Here is a 21,533-nt window from a genome sequence, read left to right on the forward strand (position 1 = left end):
CCTTTAGGGTAAAAAAAATTGTAATCAGGGCCTAGTCTGTGTTTGTACGTGTGAGATAAACCGCTTTATATCCTTTTTTCTATTCCACTATTCAATATACACCCTTTTGGGGTGAAAAAAATTAAATTTGCGGCATACTTTGCATATTTGACTGTGAGATACACCCGTTGTATTTGTATACTGTTTTTCTATTCCGCTATTTAATAAACACCCTTTTGGGGTAAAAAAAATTAAATTGAGGCATAGTTTGCATATTTGACTGTGAGATACACCCGTGTGATACTGTTGTTGTTTTGTTCCGCTATTCAATAAACACCTTTCAAGGGCAAGATCATAAATTACAGAAATATGAGGAGACCGTCAAATAGGGGCCGTGGCCTGGGTCGTGGTGCTGCTGGTAGAGCTCCTGTTGCAAGGAGAGGACGTGGTCGATCTGTGCCAGCTACACGCACAAGTGAAACACCTTCCTCAAGTGTGAGTAGGCAACAGAACCTGCAGCAGTATTTGGTAGGGCATCATGCGCCTCTAGAAGTGATGAGGCCAGAACAAGTAGAGGCGATAGTAGATTGGTTTGCTGCTGACAGTGCCTCCAGTTCCTTCACATTGTCTCCCACCCAGTCTACTGCAGAAAGGTCAGAGTTGGCACCTGCAGCCGATGTCCAACCGTCTTTCACCTCACCCCCTTGCAAATCAGGCAAGCAGTCTGAGCCCCAAGTCATGCAGCAGTCTCTTCTTCTTTTTGATGACTCTGTCAGCAGGGTTTCCCAGGGCCATCCACCTAGCCCTGCCCCAGAAATGGAAGAGATTGAGTGCAGCGATGCTCAACCACTTATTTCTCAAGATGAGTACATGGAAGGACCATCGCAGCACGTCTCCGATGATGACGAAATGCAGGTGCCAACTGCTGCGGCACTCAGAATTGTGGAGACCGACAAGGAGGGCAGGGGGGAAGACTGGGTGGAAGATGATGTGGAGGATGATGAGGTCCTCGACCCCACATGGAATGAAGGTCATGCAGGTGACCTGAGTAGTTTGGAGGAAGAGGCGGTGGTCGCACAGAGCCACCAGCACAGCAGAAGAGGGAGCAGGGTGCCGAAGCGGAGCGGCCGTGCCCTAGACACTACGCCTGCTACTGCCCAACGCAGCAAGGGACCGAGCGCACCAAAGCCAGCTCAAAGGAGTTCTCTAGCGTGGAAGTTCTTCAGAAAATGTGCTGATGACAGGACACGAGTGGTTTGCACCCTATTCAATCAGAGCCTGAAGCGAGGCATAAACCTTCTCAACCTGAGCACAACCTGCATGATCAGGCATCTAAGTGCAAAGCACGAGCTGCAGTGGAGTAGACACCTTCAAAACCAAGAAAGGTCTCTGGCTCCTCCTGCTTCCTCTTTTGCTGCAGTCTCGGCCTCTTCATCCACCTCTGTAGTGATACTGGCACCTGCCACCCGCAAACAGACGATCTGTCAGCAACACCACTACCTGGGTCACCAACCATCTCCACAATGTCCGGTGGAAGCGTTCAGCTTTCCATCTCCCAAACACTTCAGAGGAAGAGGAAGTACCCCCCTACCCACCCGCGATCCCTGGCCCTGAATGCCAGCATTTCAAAATTCTTGGCCTTTGAAATGCTGTCATTCCGTCTGGTGGAGACGCACAGTTTTAAAAGCCTTATGTCGGTGGCTGTCCCACAGTACGTCGTGCGCAGCCGCCACTACTTTTCCAGGCAAGCCATCCCTTCCCTGCACAACCAAGTGGGGGAAAAAATCAGGTGTGCACTGTGCAACACCATCTGTGCCAAGGTCCACCTAACTACCGATTCGTGGACCAGTAAGCACGGTAAGGGGCGTTATATCTCCCTAACGGCACACTGGGTAAATGCAGTGGCGGATGGGCCTGAGGCGGATAGCAATTTGGCGCATGTCCTTCCACCACCGAGGATTACAGGGCGCTTCAGTTTGCCTCCGGTTCCTAACTCCTCCTACTCCGCTTCCTCATCCTCTACCGCCTCCTCATCCGGTCAGCGTAACACCTTCACCACCAACTTCAGCCAGGGGTAAACGACAGCAGGAAGTTTCAAAACTTGCCTGTTTGGGGGAAAAACCACACACCGCGCAGGAGTTGTGGAGGAGCATGGAACAGCAGACAAATGAGTGGTTGCTGCCAGCGAGCCTCAAGCCCGGCCTGGTGGTGTGCGATAACAGGCAAAATCTCATAGCAGCTCTGGGCCTAGCCAGTTTGACGCACATCCCTTGCCTGGCGCATGTGCTGAATTTGGTGGTGCAGAGGTTATTTAAAATTACCCCGATATGTCAGAGCTGCTGCAGAAAATGCGGGCCGTCTGTGCGCACTTTCAGTGTTCTCACCCTGCTGCTGCTCGCCTGTCAGCGCTGCAGCGTAACTTCGGCCTTCCCGCTCATCGCCTCATATGTGACGTGCCCACAAGGTGGAACTCCACCTTGCACATGCTGGAAAGACAGTGCAAGCAGCAGCAGGCCATAGTGGAGTTTCATCTGCAGCACGAACGCGTGAGTCGCTCTGTGGAACAGCACCACTTCACCACCAATAACTGGGCCTCCATGCGAGACCTGTGTGCCTTGTTGCGCTGTTTTGAGTACTCCACCAACATGGCCAGTGCCGATGAGGCCGTTGTCAGCTTAACTATTCCACTTCTATGCCTCCTTCAAAAAACGATTCGGGCGATGATGGAAGAGGATGTGGCACAGGATGAGGAGGAGGAGGAGGATGAAGAGTTAACATTTCTAAGGCTTTCAGGGCAGTCATTCGCAAGTGGCTCCGAGGGTGGGTTCCTGCACACACAAACGCCAGGGACACAATTGTCCAGCAGGGGCACAGTTCTGGAGGATGAGGAGGATGAGGAGGAGGAGATGGAACCATGTTCACAGCAGGGTGGCACCCAGGCCAGCTCATGGCCATCACTGGTGCGTGGCTGGGGGAATACAGAGGACACAGCCGATACACCTCCCACAGAGGACAGCCTTTCGTTGCCTCTGGGCAGCCTGGCACACATGAGCGATTACATGCTGCAGTGTCTCCACAACGCCCTCCGAGTTGCCCACATTCTAACTTGTGCTGATTACTGGGTGGCCACGCTGCTGGATCCCCGTTACAAGGACAACGTACCATCCTTAATTCACTCACTGGAGCGTGATCGCAAGATGCGCGAGTACAAGCGCACACTGGTAGACGCGATGCTGCTGGCAGTGGAAGCACAAGGCCAAGGCAGAGGAGGAAGAGGTCGCCAACGCAACCAGGGCACCGCCTGCACCTCAGAAGGCAGGGTTAGCATGGCCGAAATGTGGAAAAGCTTTGTCAGCACGCCACAACAAACAGCAGCACCAGCAGCTCATATGGAACGTCTTAGCAGGAGGCAGCATTTCACCAACATGGTGGAGCAGTATGTGTGCACACGCCTACATGTAGTGAATGACGGGTCTGCCCCCTTCAACTTCTGGGTCTCCAAATTGGGCACATGGCCTGAGCTTTCCCTTTACGCCTTGGAGTTGCTGGCGTGCCCTGCAGCCAGTGTATTATCTGAACGTGTATTTAGCACGGCTGGGGGCGTTATCACAGACAAGCGCAGCCGCCTGTCCAGAGACAATGTGGACAAGCTCACGTTCATTAAAATGAACCAGGCATGGATCCCACAGGACTTTTCCGTACCTTGTGCAGAATAGAGGTGGATACCGACCTTACCCAGCCATTGTTATATTTTTGATTTTTCTCACTCTTTTGGGGCGTACCCTCATTTAAAATGATTGAAAAAAAGCAGTGTTGGCTACCTCGTCCTCCTCCACCGCCACATCCACCACCACCTCAACCTCCCTCCTACTCCATATGGGCCTCGTCCTTCACAGGTGAAGAAAATTGTTTTATTTTTCTGTTTTTTTTTTTAGTTGTTTTAAGTTATTTCCCTATCCACATTTGTTTGCAGAGCACTTGCCATGCTCTTAACTACGTTTTGCTGCCATTTGCAGCACTCTAGCCCTTTCCATTGGTGTTTTAGAGCCATTTTAGTGCCTGAAAGTTCAGGACCCCATTGACTTCAATGGGGTTCGGTGTCTGGGTAAAGTTCGGAAAAAGTCCGGGACACGGACCCCGACTTTTTTTTCAAGTTCGGCCGAACCCGCCGAACACGGACATCCAGGTGTCCGCTCAACTCTAATTGTAACGCTTGCTGTAATGTGGGTAATTTAACTGAATTTAAAAAAAAATGTTTATCTTGGGAACTGTAGGTTGGGGTATCCTTTCATCTAATAGGAGATTGTACAGATCTTGTATAGTATCATGAAAACATTAGCAATCTCAGTTGGATGGTATACCATCTGCTTGCTATGGGGATCTATGATACTGTTAAGTTTCATATGTTGCTGTGTTTTCTGTATAAAGTTTACTAAAAGTTTTCCAGCTTTGTTACCATGTGCATAGTACATGGCTTTGGCTCGTTTTAAATATCAATCAGGAAGTTCTCAGATAAGAATCACCACTATTTCCCCATCTGAAGATGCAAAATGGAAACATATCACAATTTTATTAATCTGCACACCAAACCTTTCCACAATTAACAAGAACACCCTTGTCCAAACTAAGCAAGGTTGCCCTTCACCAAGTCTTGCATGTCTACCTACTGTTGGCAAGGCTAATAATGCAGTCCAAATAATAATTTAAATTAATAATCATAATTCAAATTTTCATATATTTATATCAAATAGGAGCAAAAATTATTTCGAAATCAGGCATATCCATGAGCAGGTCTGTACAGTAAACCCCCATGCTCCATCGCGGTTCAGTTTTTGCGGTCCCGGTATATTGCGTTTTTTTTTGTAATGTTATTTTACTATATAAATCATTAAAAATGAAATATTTTTGTGTTTTCCATAGCTCTTGCTATGTCTCTCAGTATCTTTTATGTGTTTAAATGAGTTTCTATTGTTTTAAAAGTGTGTTTAAAGACCTTAAAATGCTTTTACACGTACAGTGACAGTAAAATAAACATGCCTACAATGCATTTTAATAGGGTTTTTCTATTTCGCGGATTTTCACTTTTCGCGGCTGGGTCCGGAACGTAACCCCCGCAATGGAGGGGGGTTTACTGTATTGTTGTTAACCAGTTGCTAATCACCCGGCGCACATTTACTGTGGCAAGGTGGCTCAGCTGCTTAAATCTACATACCTGTACATTGACCACGCCCAGGGGTAAGGGGCATGTGCGTGTGAGCCCGCCAACCCGGTGGTGATCGTATTTGTTCCAGAAAATTATTTATGGCCTGGACCTGCTAATGGGTTCTGGCAAATCACAGAATGTTCTTTGCCTGTGTAATGTAAATGCAAGCACAGAAAATTATGCAATCTCCTCTCCTGGAGCCCTTTTCGGTTCCAGCAAGCGAGGAGAGAGCATCAGACAGTGAGTATACAATCCAAAGAAAAAAAACTAGCGCAAATTCCTATAAAACCCAAACCCGGCTAGGATAAACTAGTCAAACCCTTTAAATGGATATATAAGGATGATCAAAATAATTTTGTAATTAAAAGTGCCAGTGCAAGGTTGTAGTTCACTCTTCTACAAATATAAGATGTGTGATGCTGTTATGAAAAATATATAAAATATATATGTGTGCTGGAATGGAAATATACCAGCTACCTCGCACAACTTAGTAAGGTGCAAAAAATATATGACTGAGCCTGCACGCTGGAAATGATGTGCTAAAGTGCAATAGTGAAAAAAGTATTTGTATAAATATATAAATGGGAACTTATAATAAAATATTTTTAGCTGCCTCCCACTGTGGTGTGATGTGCAAATTTGATATAGTGTGAAAGTAAGCCGCACACTAGAAATAATGTGCAAAAATGCAAAAAGTGAACAAATAAAAATGTGTTATTTCAAATTGCCCACTAGCTGGCAGTATAATAATGTGAGAAAAGAAGACCACTGATCTGATGGCTAAAGTGCAAAAAACGTGTAAAAGATATATGGAAAAAAAAAATGAATGTGTATGCATAAAAATATATAAAGTGCTGATGCTAATGTGACCCTAAAAATGTGTCATAAATTCACAGCAAATAGAGGATTATACCAAACATCCATCCAAATACGCAATGCCTGAGATAAAACTAAATGAGCTGTTATCAGATATAAAGTCCACAAATCAGTCCACATGATGCATATTAATTCCTCCCAGTTGATGGAGTGTGCAAAACGTGCAGCAACAGTGCCAATACATATAACACTAAGTGCTCCTGTGCCTGTCTTATAGAAAAAATATGCCAATCTGCACCTATATCAGAGCGACTCCCAGCGATCCTCACTTCTCTCTTCTCCTCACTTCCCCTCTCTTCCCCTCTCTTCCCCTCCTCCCCGGCTGATGTCAGCTGCGGTGTTCGGCCCTGCCCACTTTAGCTGTCAGCCGGGCACAGAAGAGAGCCGAGGGATCAGCTGATCGCTGGGAGCCGCTCTGATAAAGGTACAGATCAGCATATTTTTTCTATAAAACAGAAACAGGAGCACTTAGTGTTATATTGCAGAGTAGATTAGATTATTTTATAGTAGTGGCTTAACAACCACTTTAAGGTTCCTTGTCTGGATTATACAGTCTGACTTTTCTTTTTAGTTTTGGTTTCTTGTATACAAAACAGATGATGGCCTAGAGCAGTGGTTCTTAACTCTTGTCCTCAGGACCCACTAACAGGCCAGGTTTGCAAGATACCTGAAATACATCACAGGTGATATAATTTGCTGCTCAGTGATTGCAGTATTCTTGTCTGCATTTCCCCAAGGCAATACTTAAAATTTGGCCTGTTAGTGGACCCTGAGGACAGGAGTTGAGAACCACTGGCTTTAATATATAATTGGATTTCCATCATTGGACATTTTTGACTTTTTATTTACATAGGGAGGATGGGGTATCTGGGGGCCCCCTCATTTTTAAAGGGGGATTCTAAATTGTGATTTTTGCACAGGATCCATACCAGTGCACAGAGTTTTTTCTTCATGAGGCCCCACGAAAATTCATAAGAAAACCAGGATTTTCTGCGCTAAAAAATGTGAATGGATGAAATAATAATACGTGATGTGTATAAGGAAAGCTGCAATACACTGATCTATAGATAAAAATCAATCGCAAATTTGTGTACAATGTGTAGTGCTAACATCAAACCATGATAATCAAATATATGTGAACGTAAATCAATGAACAAATCAAAATTGGGGACTCTGAATGAAAGCAGTAACAGTGAAGTCCAAGAATCACCAAAAGAAATTGCCAGTGAAGAAAATAGTCCATGGATAAAAGGATTCCTCAAATAACTGAACGGTGCAACACTTGATGGATGAACAACAAGTCCCAGCAGAGATATAGTTGATAGGAGACCTTTTCCCAACGTAGATAAAATCACCCGTGAGTAGGATGCACATAAATGGCTGCTTACCAGAAGTAAAGGGCCCCCAACCCAATGGGTAGACCATAAGCACAATGGGTACACAGTTGATATGATCGCCAGCAATCAATCCTCATATCAGGCACCAGAAAAGCAGACCATAATGCGAAAGGAGATGTGGGTACACAGCTGATGGATACGCCAGTAATAACTCCTCTTATCAAACACCAGACATGGCAGGCCATATATGTAGAACGGAGATAGGAGAAGCACATAACGTAATACTGCATATTGCTGAATTAAAACCTTTTATTAAAATGCACTTACAAACATCCAGAGTAGATGTACATATCGTATATACTGGACAAGAGGTTAAACCACGGCGTCCCACGTTCACAATCCAAAGCCGGTATCCAAGGGGGTGGTACTGCCCACTAAAATTCATGCCAGACCTGAACAGCCAGATTATGAACCTTGTGGGGGACCCCACACCGTGTTTTTTACAGTATCCTCTCCCCTTTGTTTGCATTCAAAGGCTGACAGCAGAACATAACAGGCGAGCATGAGTCACTGATTTTTCGAAAGCAGGCAGATGCCAGCTCCCTAACAACCAGGAGCCCTGAGCAGAAAGCTGTTACATTTAGCAGTGATAGTATTACTGCTGTATCACCATTTCTATCTGTCTAGACCGGAGAGCCCAGGAATTCTTCCATCCTGGCTAGCTTTGCTAGCTCTTTGCTATCACTTTCCTGTAAAGCTGAAAAATCTAGCTGTTAATGATAGATTGTACAAATAAAGGTCTTTATATCTATAAACATCAATATCCAAATATATAATGTCTAGTTTTGATTTGGCTTTTTGGAAATTGTTGGGCATTTATAACATTCTAAAATATTGGCTTTTTCAGATCAGTTATGGAGCTACAGACTATTCTCTAACTAATCGATTCCTTTATCCTCATGTCTTCAGAACACTTCAAAATGACCATGTTCAATATTTGGCTATAGCTAAGTTGTTGAAACAGTTTGGCTGGACTTGGGTTGGAATATTGGCATCACAAGATGACGAGGGATATAAAGCTAGGGACTTGTTAACAATGTACCTGAATAGTAATGGTATTTGTGTTGAATTTACAATATCAATAGGACCTTATTTATGGACTGGAAAAAACAATGTCGGATATGGAATACAAAACATCATTACTACTGTTGAGAAATCCATTGCCAAAGTTATTGTAGTATGTGGATCATATCTAAGTGATACTACATTGTTTTTGTATTATAATGCTTTTTATAGTAAAACATTTATTTTTCCTCAACTGTGGTCTCCCAGCCCTTCAGTAGATACTCCAAGGGCTGCATTTAATGGTAGCCTGGCTGTGGAACTATATCCATTAATCTTTCCAGAAAAAGAAAGTTTTTTTGATAAAGCTGATAAGATGAAGAGCTTAATAAATTCAACGGATTTTATAAACTTTTTATCACTTGCAAGGTGCATGTCTGCAAACAAAGAAAATAAAAATAGTTCCATATTATGTCTGTTAACCCTAGGTACTTTGGTCTATAAAAGATGGTATCCAAATTTATTTAATTTTTTGCACCTAGGAACCCCTCCTCACGTTTATTATGCAGTAGAAGCAATGGCAAAAGCACTGCATGATATGAATCTGTTCTATAAAGGAAAATCTGATGATAAGCAACATCGTTATTACAGACATAAGGTAGAGTACATAACCTTTCGATAGATTTAGGAAATGTACAAAATAATATCATTCTGGTATTGATGATCACTTAGAAAGTAATGTACTTCTGGTTTTGGCACCAAATGAGGAGGAGGTGAGCAGACTCAGCTGCAAACCTCTCTAAGGCCTGCCTTTTAAGCCAGCTTCCTCTCTGAGGGAACATTCTCCATTTCCACTTCTTTTTGGGACCCCCATGAATTGGTTTGTAGAGCGATCTCACAGCCGATCCACCTTGCCCATGCTGCAGCCCTCAGGAGATACAGCAGCTTTGGCAGCTAAGATGGTGCCCACTCCAGGCATTGCGGACAGCTCTAAGTCCTCCCCACCGCTCGATACAGGGGCCCCTGACCCTGCTTCACCTGCAGAAATCGCACAGGCTGTTGTAGCTCTTTTCACTCCCACCCTGGCAGCTACAGTATACACCGATGTGCAGAGGGGGTTGGAGCAGCTGCACCTGGAATTCCAGGCACAGGCTCAGAGGATCTCACATGCAGAGGAGAGGATCTCCTCTCTGGAGGATGACAGCACAGCCAATTCTGCTACCCTTGCACATCTCTCTAACTCTCACAGGGATATTTGGGAAAAGCTGGATGATCTGGAAAACCTATCATGGCAAAATAATCTACGAATTATCGAGCTTCCAGAATCACTCTCCTCTACACAGCTTACTGACCTCTGTGCCAGAACCATCCCTGAGCAAATGGGCTTCAGCATTCCCTGCATTGTAGAGCATGCCCACCGTATTGGTCAGCAAAATGATCGATGCACTAAACCCAGACCTGTCACTGTCAGATATCTTAATTATACAGACAAGAATGCAATCCTGCAGAAGTGCCGTCACTCTCATACCCTGTCAATTGGGGATTCAGACCTGCTGCTGGAGGTGATGAAGCAACGCAAAGTCTTCTCTGTGATTTACTCAATGCTCTACCATAAACACATCAAGTTTACCCTGGCCTATCCGGCGGTTCTGCATGTCCACTCTCCGACTGGGGAACATCTCACCTCTGCAGATGGTTCTTCTCCCAATACTACCAAAAATCCCTTTTCAGCCTCTCTACACCAGCATAGCCCCTACAAGCCTCCATACAAGCGAGGCCGCTTTGCTAATCTGGCTAGATGTTCAGAAATCCGCTGACATGTTCCTGGTTCTCATCTGCCTCTAAAGTTCTTGTAAGAAGTGGTAACTGCACCTTATTCATCATTTCTATGATCTGATGTATGCTAAAGTCTTTAGTCATTGCATTATTCAATGCTCATTGTACTTTTGGTTTAGTATATATTTGTTCTTTCTGCGGCCTCTTATGAGCCAGTTATTACTGGCCAGTCTATTGCTTCCTGAAAGGGTTGAACCATGGGCTATATTCATGCTATCTTACCACTTTTCCTGGGTCCCCATCCCTCCTCCCCCCCCCCCCTCCGAAGTTCCATCTTCAGCCCTTTGAGAGGAGCAATTACCTGGGAGCTTTGCTTAGGAGCTGGTCCACATGTAAAAAAAGCAAAGTTCAAAATGTATTTTTGGTGTATTTTTCACCCTATGATTGGTTTATCAGTTAATGTTTTTCTGTTATAGTGGTTTGCCTGTATTGTCTCTATACCCTCAGATGTTTCTCATTGTATTAGTTATCCTCAGCTGCAAGAAACAATGCCTGTCAGAAGGCCAGTTCATATGAGATCGCTCTTCTACTCTCTGCCGAAACTGACATGGCTTCTCAAAGTGATTGGGATCACCTAAAGATTGTTTCCTAGAACGTCAAAGGGCTGCATTCTCCAAATAAGCGTATGCAAATCCTTAGACATCTGAAACATCTCCGAGCAGATGTGGCGCTTCTCCAAGAAACCCATCTGGCCACAGACGACTTATCACGCCTCCGTAAATTATGGGTGGGTACTGTATACGGGTCACTGGCACTAGGCCCTAAGGCTGGAGTAGCTGTTTTACTACATAACAATTTGAGACGCATCATCCGAAGTTTTAGAACTGACTCGATTGGCCACAAAATGACATTGCATTTATTGTTAGACTCCAGTGACATTATAGCATTTGTGTTTTCGGGTCCGATCTTCCATTTCATACAACAAATGTATAAATCTCTGATTGCTCGCCTCGTCACTCCTGAATTTATCTCGGACACCATCCCTTTGACGAAGGAGAAAAGACAAGGATGTCCTCTTTCCCCTATACTTTTTAATATGGCTATTGAGCCCCTATCAACGCTTCCTAACTCCCCTGCGGGTGTTAGTGGTATCACTGTTGGCGACCAAGTTTTCCTTTCTGCTCTTTTTGTGCATGATAGTCTACTTTTTTCCACCAATCCTACATCAGATTTTGACAAGCTCCGAGAACTATTTGCGGCCTTCTGCCTCAGTTCAGGCTTCAGATTTAACTTTGATAAGAGCAAAGTCCTGGCACTACATCCTCGACTGTCCACAAGGTGGCATTTATCTTCAACCATTTACTATAGCCACACAACACATCACTTACTTGGGCATACGCATAGGCCATGAACCTTCCTCCCTGTAGAACCCTAATTACCCACCTCTAATATCCAAGATTGTTAAGGAGTTGGAAGCTTGGGTGGCCCGCTCCTTTGGGAGATGCCACCTTTTTAAGATGGTATAATTTACACGTTTGCTATTTCCATTACAAACCTTACCATTTTTATTGAAACAATCCGATGTACACAAAATTCATAAGGCACTGACGGCTTTTCTGTGGTCTGTCAAGAAACCACGTGTAGCTCTCCAAAAACGTTGTCTCACGAAGTCCGAAGGCGGGGCGGGCCTACTCAATGTATGATTTTACAATCTTGCATGCATACTCAGACAGGACTTATATTGGATATCTAGAAAGTCTCGCTACTCTAATTTTATGCTTGAGGGAGTACTAGTATCTCCACTCACTCTTCCTGCTGTTCTTCATTCTGCGCTAAGAGCACTGCCGACTCACATTAAGTCCAATATCCTCATTAGGGGCACAGAATTTGCTTGGAGCGAAGTGTGGAAGCTGCTGGGGCTACCCTCAAACATATCTCATCACTTGACTATCCATGGTAACCCCATGTTTCTTCCGCCCCGGTTCACACTTGTGCGTGTGCAGGGTTCGCATGTAATGTCGGAGCGTACTGCTCCGACATTACATGCGATCGGCTGTGCGGTGCGAGTTTAGCCATACAAACACGCACAGGAGGCATTTTTGCAGCCGCATCAGGATCGAATCGCACAGCAGTTCACACTTGTGCGATCCGATCCTGTGCGAACTGCACGATCGCACTGCGATATGCGATCAAACTGGGGGTGTCGTTAAGATTACATTGACACCCCCAGCGGATCGCATATGGCAGTGTGAACTGCCGGGGGTGCGTGTGCGATGCGGGAACAGGCTGCGAGTTCGCAGCCTTCCCGCATCGCATCAGTGTGAACCGGACCTAAATCTACTCTGTACAAGAGTTTCGACCATTGGCGCACTCGTGGTCTCGTCAACATAACCTCTTTATACCATAGAAACCCTAGTATGTTCAAAACTTTCCGGACCCCTTCATAAGAATACTCCCTGCCGTCATCGCACTTCTTTCATTACCAACAACTAATTAGCTACCTACAAACTTGCCACGGATCTCAAATCGACCCTCTCCAAAAGTTCTTTGTTGATGTAGTGCTCCAATGTAATGATAACTCTATTTCCAGCCTCTACTCCCAACTCATCCTGCACCGATCAGACAAATAGCATATTGCTCCATTCAAAAAGTGGGCTTCTATCTTTGACGATGTTGACCTCCCGGAGAAACTTTTTACAAGCTACCGCTATATTCATAATCTCATTATATCAGAAACTTGGAGGGAAACTCAGTTTAAAATTATCCACAGGGTCTACCTTCCCTTCTGTGATAACTCAGGTGACCCCTCACAATGCCCCTGGTACACAATACCACGCCTCACTCTGCTACACCACTTATGGGACTGCTCTGCTATCTCTTCAAATGGGATGCTGTTCTCACCTACATCTACGAAGTCACTAAGACCCAACTACCCAAAGACCCCCTTTTATGCCTTTTTTGGATGTGAAGTTACAACGTCATCATCCTCATCAATGACATCCCATAACCCCACACAATGGATCCAACTATGCCTACTGGGGGCTCGCAGGTGATTATGGGCAACTGGATAAAATCTTCACCACCTTGCCTTCTAGCTGTAAAACAAACTCTACTATTGCTATTCAACTTAGAAAGGCTAGACACCATCATAATAAATGTTCGATCTACTCAGCGTTTCTTTACCAGATGGTGAAAGTTTATGGAATTCACACTTACCCAGGAGGATCTAGCATTGGCTATACGTCCCTTTTGCTACACTGATTGTTACCTAAAACATGACCTCACCAACTCCCTGGGGAAAACTAAATTACCTGATTCCAACAGTCCCTTTGGCTCTTCCCTCCTCTAAGTCCTGAAATGGGTAGGGGGGTTTTGGCCCTCCTTATCCCCTATGTTACTGATAGGTAGCCTTGCTCTTTTTCTTTTTTTGTTTCCTTTTAACATCTGCCATAGCACATTTCTTCTCTATGATCATCACATACATGTGTATTGTTCTGCTTCCACTCCTGAAGGATATACAATATTGTTGTATCGCTTATGTAACCTGTTCACCTTTCTGTTTACAGGTAAATTCACAACCCTACCCCTTTCCTCCCTTCATAACCCCCCTCCCTCCCTCCCCCCCTTACCTCCCCCCTGTTGGGTCCCCAATTAAGTCCCCTGTATGCTTAATCTAGAAAGTCTGTGATTTTAGGCTTTACAGCTCTATGCATACTGTTGAATTTTGTCTTGTCATAATGAAAACTCAATAAACAATTTTCAAAAAAAGTAATATATATTGTAGCAGTGCTTGGCCTGCACTGAAATAGTTTGTGGGTGGAGCTTTCATAATAGAAGGAAGATGATACACCTATTCTTTCTTAGAAGAGAGAAACCTCATTGTGAACTGCAACTCAGGAGATAAACATGGGGCTGTTATTGTTGAAATATCCTTCTAAAAATACTAGTTCTCCAATTGGGCTTGAATCAATGATCATTAGATATAAAGTCTCAGCCCTTTGGACCCTTATTCACTGATCAGATATTGGTGGAAGTTCCCACCACATCTTGGTGGGACCTCCAACCAGGAGCTTGGCAGTAATAACCCTACATTTTTTATTTTTTTTTGCAGTGACACAAGGTAATATAAACCTTTTAATACTGTACCAGTAAATAATAGCGCACACAATTTAAAAGAAAGAAAAATAACATTTGACTTGACTTAATTAAAGATGATGGGCAGGGGTGAGCTTGGATTCACTCCAAGCTGAAAGGAAACTTTTAGTGCCAGGCTAATCATTATTGGCTGACGCTTTATATACTTGTAGCTGTGGGGTGGGGAATTCCCCTCACCCACAGCTGATTGGCACAACAGCTTCCTTCTGAGTTTGGCTGAACTAATGTTCATCTCTAATAAAGAGTAAAAGAATAGAAGTCTCAGGTCCAGTTCCCTCTTCATTATTTGCAAGCCCAGAACAAAAATCCAGATCCGTTCTCTAGATTTTGCTACAACTTCATAGGCTACAGGGTCTGTCTGTGTCCAGGGTCAATCTTTCTCAGGTAAATCGCATGTGAGCATCTATAAAAAGCTGTGGGAGCTGTCAGCCTCCCATTGTTTTCAACTGGGTTCCTGTCCACAGCTATTCACAGGGAACCCCTGCTGGGTCTCCCACGTGTAGTAACTAATAGCCCCATTCTCAAGTGTGAATGGGGCTTAAGGGAAAGTATAATGTATTTTCAGTAAAGACATACCTGAATTTTATCTTGCATTCAGAGTTGTATAAAGTACTCAAAACCCATACTTGAGTAAAAGTACAAGTGCTCGATCAAAAAGTGACTTGAGTAGAAGTGGAAGTGCTCGATCAAAAAGTAACTTGAGTAGAAGTACTAAAGTATTCAACATTTTTTGTACTTAAGTATTGCAAGTAGTTTTTTTTTAAATTTTGCTACTCAAGTACTGAAAGTAAAAGTACCAGTAGTTTTGAAAAAAAAAATTGCTACTCAAGTACTGAAAGTAAAAGTACAAGTACTGTGTTATGTAGTTATTAAAGAAAGAAGTCAAAAGTTTGAACATCATATTGTTTTTTATTATTTCAAATGCAGCTTTTATTTATACATACAGTAGCATTTATTTTTGTATGCGCTGATAATACACATGTTTTGAGCTTCATGAAACCTGCCATCTACTGTTCTGGCAGTGGTAATTTTTATAATAGTAACGAGTAACTATGCAGCACAAAAAAAATATATCGGAGTAGAAGTATTGAAATCATTGAAAAAATGTAGTGAAGTAAAAGTGGAAGTAGGAGAAAAAAATTCTACTCTAGGAAAGTACAGATACCGCCTTTCGGTACTTAAGTACAGTAGTGAAGTAGTTCTACTTAGTTACTATACATCTCTGAATTCTTTACCCATATTTTGTTATGCTGTTAAATGAACACATTGTTACACTTCTTATCAACCACACGGGGTGCAGGGTTAGCATTTTTTTAAATTAGTTGGCCGATTCATGATTTGATTATGAGTAGGAGCACAAAAGCATGTGCAGCCAGGTATCCATCCCATAAATTTAAAAGCAGAGCACTGAAATTCCTGGGATTTGTATTTGAAGAAGGCAGCATATAATGGAATGAATGGACTCTTTACAATACAAATCCCAAGAGGCACTGTGCAGTTGGAGGAGTGTAGAGATGATTTTTTATTAAACTTCCTGGGAAAGCTTTTCCTCTTGGCACCAAAGGAGTTAGAGAAAGAGCACCCCTGTCAGGATATTCATTTGCCAGTGGGAGACCATACCAATGAAGATCCAAGCCTGAGACTGGGAGTGAGGACACCCTGGGTCAATGTAGCACCGCCTAAATCACAGCACCTGCACCGCTGCAGTAGGGAGCCTGGAACGTTCACTCACCCTCTGCTTCCCAATGTTAATTTCTGATGGCTTTTGAGGAGAGACCAACAGCACCCCCCTTCAAAGCGAAAAGTCACTGCAGCATCCCAGGGACTACTGAGAGGGCTATTCACCCCCTGCTGATACTGCTAGCAGGGACCTAGCCACTGACAGCAGGTCACCAAGTGTACTCAATCCATACCACACCCACCCTGCACTCTATACTGCATGTATTCCAAACCTAGACTGCATCTATACCAAACCTATACCCCATTATACCAAATATTTACTGCATCTAAAGCACATCAACCTTGCAGCTGTGCTGAGACTATACCATACCTATACCGTACCTATACTGTACCTATACTGCATGCTAGTTAACTGCAAAGACACTCTTAAAGGGCCCCAACGAAACCCGGCAGAAGAAAATCTCAAAGGACTGCCCCTCCCATAAAAAAATGTTCTGCAAGTCTCTTTTATTCCCTTACCATCCTCCTTTTGTTTTCGACAATGCATACCCAGTCGGTCTAGTACCAGCTTAACCACCATAAATGAGAGGATCCTGCTGTTCAGAAGGTTTTTTTATATACATTCCTAATGCATAGAATTCATTAAAATAAAAAAACCTTAAGGCTTTAGAACCACTTTAAACTTTACTACTATTCACTGCTGCACTTGAGGTGGCCTTGCTGCTGTTTATGCTGATCTGGACGCACATGTCACCATATCCATGGTCCTTTCTGTTAATTACTTTGCATGCTAAATTGTGTTATTATGATTATTATTCTATTTATTTTATTTTTGCCCAGTTACCAATCAGATTGGGTGACAATATATTAAGTTTGCCTTTACTATCTGGTTTGGTGCCTGTTTTATTTGATATAGCACTACTATTGGGTACAAAGTTTTACTTTCTGTGATTTCCTGTGATGTTGTATGTTTGTACACTGGTGTGTCAGAGGGGCTGAGGTTCTAGGTTGAGGCAAAGAACAGAGAACCTATCCATTGACACCTACAGGGGTAGCACTACATACAACCCCCTAGTGCAAAGCAAGACATAGAACAAGAACAATTATAAAACATGATATAATAATATAAATCCCTCACGCTAAAATTGAAATTGAAATAAAAAATATAACTAATTAACCACTTAAGCCCCGGAAGATTTTACCCCCTTCCTGACCAGGGCCTATTTTGCGATTTGGCACTGTGTAACTTCAATGGACAATTGCGCTGTCGTGCGACACTATACCTAAACGAATTTGAGGTCCTTTTTTTCCCCACAAACAGAGCTTTCTTTTGGTGGTATTTGATCACCTGTGCGATTTTTTGATCATGCGCTATAAAAAAAAAAAGAGCGTCAATTTTGCAAAAATAACAATATTTTTCACATTTTTTTATATGATATTCCCCCCCAAAAAAATGGAAAAATCAACATTTTTTAACATTTTCGGCCAATTTGATTTATGCTACATATGTTTGGTAATAAATCAAAAGTTATCGCATTTACAAACAAAGGGAAAGATTTTTGTCATTTTTGCTGTTTTTTTTAACGCGTAATGGCGGCGATCTGCGATTTTTTTTTGCGGTACTGCGACATTGCGGCAGACAGATCGGACCCTTGATTGACATTTTTGACACTTTTGGGGTTACCAGTGACATTTCTACAGTAATCAGTGCTATACATATGCACTGTTACTGTAAAATGACACTGGCAGCGAAGGGGTTAACTTTTTTTGAGAGGGAGGGGTTATGTGTGTCCCTAGGGGCGTGATTCTAACTGTGATTGGCTGTGGCTTGAGGTGTAGGAACAGTGATCAACGGTCCTACATTGTAGAACCGTATGATCACTATTCCTACACAGGGGAGAATGACAGGCGGCTTGTTTACATTAGCCGCCTGCATTTCTCCCTCTGCACTGGACGATCGCGAGTGACCGGCGGACATCGGGTCCGCCGGTCCCACGTGCGGGGGGGGGGTCCGTGACCACGCGGGAGCGGGAGCGCGCCTCCGGCGACGCGCGCTCGCTCCCTAGACCCTCACAGGCTAGCGATGTAGTACTACGTCGCTTTGCCTGTGAGGGGCTGACCGCCGCAGTAAATAGTCGTGCGGCGGTCGGCAAGCGGTTCTATTAAGTATCAATCACTTATTTTTGCGCTGCTGGCGTTCTTTTACATTTCAGTGTGTTTTTCTCTTTTGCCATTTAATTAAAAAACATGGCTGTCCCTGTATACTTATGTAGCACCCTCCTAGGTAGTTGCTAGAGAGAAAGTATAGTTTGAGCTCTGTCAGCTTACCAGAAGAGCTGCAGGTAAATCTATATTGTTCTCAGCCTGCCAGAGAGCAGGATCTGTTAGTGAGGTTTTGCTCAAAAAACAAAGTCAACTTCAATGGTGATGATTAAAAGCAATCCATGTTTACTTAACCTCTTTAGGACCGGGCCTTTTTCTGACATTTGTTGTTTACAAGTTAAAACCATTTTTTTTTTGCTAGAAAATTACTTAGAACCCCCAAACATCACACACACATATATATATATATTTTTTAGCAGAGACCCTAGAGAATAAAATGGAGATTGTTGCAATATTTCTTATTTGCGCAGTGGTCTTACAAACACAATTTTTTTGGAAAAAAATACACTTTTTTAAATTAAAAACAAATAATAAAACAGTAAAGTTAGCCTAATTTTTTTTCTATAATGGGAAAAATAATGTTACACCGAGTAAAGAGATACCCAACATGTCATGCTTCAAAATTGCGCACGCTCGAGGAATGGCGACAAACATTGTTTCTTAAAAATCCACCATAGGCAACAGTTTAAAAATTTCTACAGGTTACCAGTTTAGAGTTAATGAGCTCAATGGCTCAAATTATTTTTCTCGCTCTAACAATCACAGCGATACCTTATATGTGTGGTTTGAACATCGTTTACATATGTGGGCGCGACATGCATATGCTTTCGCTTCTGCGCACGAGCTAACGGGGACGGGGCGATTTAATTTTTTTTTTCCTTTTTGTTTTATCTTTTATTTTTTATGTTTACACTGTTTTAAAAAAAAAAAAAAAATGTTTGATCACTTTTATTCCTATTACATGTATTACAAGGAATTTATTCATCCCTTGTAATAGATATAAGCATGACAGGACCTCTTTAATGTGATATATTGGGACAAAAAGACCTCAGACCTCACATCTACACTAAAAAAGAAAAAAAAAAAGTAATTTTTTTCAAAATGAAAAATAATGGGCTCTTTAAATCAGTTTCTAGGAAGCGATGTATGCAGTGCTGTATCTTGGCCTAGGCCAACAAGGCCCAGGCCTAGGGAGGCACTTTGCAGGGGGGCAGCAAAAAAGCTGCACCAGGCACAAAAAAACATCCTTCTCCCGGGTCCTGCACGAAAAGGGTCTACACTTTTAGTATAGTGCCAGTCTTATGGGGGTGAATTGGGCCAGAGGGCAGAGTCTAGGAGGCAAATCAGTCTAGCACCCCCATAAAGCGGTCAGTGATGAGGCTGCACTGATGGGTAGTAATGAGGCGGCACTGATAAAGCTGCACAGATGGGCACTGATGAGGCTAAACGTATGGGAACTGATGAGGCTACGCTGATGGGCACGGATAGACTTGTGGTCTGTGGATCACAGATGACAGGGCGGGTCGTAAACAGTAAAGGGCGTGGCCTTAACAGGAAGGGGTGTGTCATATGTAAATTAGGGGGTGCACAAGTTTATTTAGGCCTAGGGCAGCACAGAACCTAAATACACCACTGGATGTATGACGTTGCTCTGGTCTTCCAACGGCCATAGAGTCGAGTGGGGGCCATCTTGCCCTCACTCGACTTCCTTCCTGAGGGGACAATGGACCGAGTCATTTTCCCCGCTACCGGTGGCTCCGGTAAGCGGGGAAAATTAGCAGGAAGCGGCGGCACCTCTCCCACAGCCCATAAGGGTAGTCGCCGCTGGGACCACCTTTATGTTAAAACAGACCGCCCACCATTTAAAAAAATACCGGGGTTATGGCAGCTATCTGCTACCATAACCACGGTACTTAACGTCACAGTACCGACCTAAAACTTTTTAGAAGGCAGCCAATGTGTGAGTAGAAGGATCTGCTCCCCAGCGTGTGATCCCTGTTCTCTGTGTGGGAGCGGTGGTCTCTCTGAAAAGGTATGACATCCCCCCTGCTGGGCCGGAGCTAGAGATTTCCAATCAGCAGAGAGGATGGGTTTCGCTGATTGCAAATCTGTAGTCCTGACTAATCAAGAGGTGTGTTGGACCTCTGCAGAGAGACCACTGGCTATCACAGAAAAAGTGTTGATTTCGTTAGCATAAACGGGAAGGAAATCGGCATTTCTACTCAGGCTGTGGCTGCTTTAGTTGATTGAAAAGGTTGCAGACCTTTTGATTTAAAGCACCCAGAATGCATTTAGTTGATTTGGCTTTAATGGGAATGACTGTACCCTCCAACTTAATGAACCCTTCAACTTAATGTTTATTTCCCCATGACGGATTTATTTTCCCTAATTAAAACAGTTTTTCTGTACTTTTTCAAGCTGTATAACTATTTAAAGGAAATGAAATACTCCTTTGATTCTAATGAACCAACAACGCTCTTTAATGAATACGGAGAATTTGTTCATAGGTACAGAATAACAAATTGGGTACATGAAGATGACATTAATATGATTTATAAGGATGTGGGAAATTTTACACCCTGGGCACCAGAGGATCAGCAATTTCAGATCAACCTCAAAGCCATAACATGGAAGTTCAGCAACGGGGTGAGGGCATCATAGAAACTAGGACTTATAATAAAGATAAACATTTTGGGATCCAAAGAACTCCAGATTCTAATGAGACACAAACTATTATTTCTGAATGGACTGTATATAGAGGACCTCAATGATGAATCTATGCAGGGCCTTTTATTGCAATGTTTACCCACAATCAATTGATTTATTTAATTTATTTATTTATTCATTTTAATTCATTTATTTTAATTTATTATTTATTTAATTATTGTATTTATTTATTATTATATGTTCATTGCAATGTTGACCCACAGTAGCTTCTCTTATCAGAAAAAGGGAAATATTTTCCCTGTGATCAGCACTGTCCCCGGACACTGCTGATCCCAGATTAAGGTAAAGAGCCAATCAGTAGCTCTTTACCACGTGATCAGCTGGCATTTATTTCCTCATGCTGGCAGCATGAGGAGAAGAGAGCCAATAAAAGGCGTGTGTAAAATAGACATCTACACAGATAATCAGGGAACTGATCAGTGTCTTGATTATCAGTGCAGTCCCAATAGTGCCCGCCAGTGCCCGCCAGTGCCCGCCAGTGCCCGCCAGTGCTGCCAATCAGTGCCCATCAGTGCCTCCTCTATTTCACCTATCAGTGCAGCCTACCATTGCCCATCAGTGCCGCCAACCAGTGC

Source organism: Pelophylax lessonae (genome assembly GCF_965119305.1).
Source record: "Pelophylax lessonae genome assembly, chromosome: 1".
NCBI classification, from domain to species: Eukaryota; Metazoa; Chordata; class Amphibia; order Anura; family Ranidae; genus Pelophylax; species Pelophylax lessonae.